The sequence below is a fragment of the Arachis duranensis genome, chromosome 6 (genome assembly GCF_000817695.3).
Source record: "Arachis duranensis cultivar V14167 chromosome 6, aradu.V14167.gnm2.J7QH, whole genome shotgun sequence".
In the NCBI taxonomy this organism is placed as follows: domain Eukaryota; kingdom Viridiplantae; phylum Streptophyta; class Magnoliopsida; order Fabales; family Fabaceae; genus Arachis; species Arachis duranensis.
The window spans coordinates 6,345,116-6,346,073 of NC_029777.3; positions in this window are offsets into that span (position 1 = coordinate 6,345,116).

Consider the following 958-nt stretch of genomic DNA (forward strand, 5'->3'; position numbering starts at 1 on the left):
TATATATATATATATATAAAATAGGAGTATTTGAATCATTTTTTATAAAAGGATATTGTATTAATTTTTTATAAAAAATAATATAATTTAGATCAATTCAAGATTTGATTTACTATTTTTTCAGTCAAATTAATTTGTCTGACCTAATTTTAATAAAAATAAAATAGTTTAATTGATTACATGTGTTAAATTTTAATTACTAAAAATTATCTTTAAAAAAGACATTTTTATCTAAGTGGCTCCTTTTTTTATTATTATTTATTTTTAGTTTAATTATTTTATTAGTATTTATAATTTTACTAAATTTATAATTAAATTTTTATATATCTTTTTCTTTTAGTTAGATCATTACGCTGCTTTTAATTTTGGATTTTTTTGTATAAAAAATATTAAAATTTTAGCGAAATATTTTTTTCAAAAAATATGTGTAAAAAATTTAATTAGGTCCTTAATTATAAATATGTTTAATTTACAAAAAAAATATTTCACTAACTCTATTTTTTTATATTGGCAAGGATCTAGCTAATTATAAAATTAAAAGCAGTCTAATTAAAAAGAAATTTAATTAAAATTTTAGTGATATTATAAAAATTAATAGAATAATTAAACATTTATTCTTCTTCCTTTATACACGTATAGAATTTAGAATAATTATCTAAATCAGTTTTTTAGGTTTTTAAAATCGAATATTTTAGTCAATTAGATTTTAAAATATATAAAATAATTCCTGACGTTTATCTTTGTCGAATAATAGTATAATACAATCTCCTTTTATTTTGATCCGAAAAACGAATTACAAAACAGTCTTTAAAAATTAAAAAAAAAAACTCAAAATAGTCCTTACAAAAATGTGAAATTTCCAAAACCTACATTTCAATTAAAAGGATTAAATTAGAGGAGATTGTATTGTCTAATAAAAATAAACATTAAAAATTATTTTATATATTTAAAAACATAA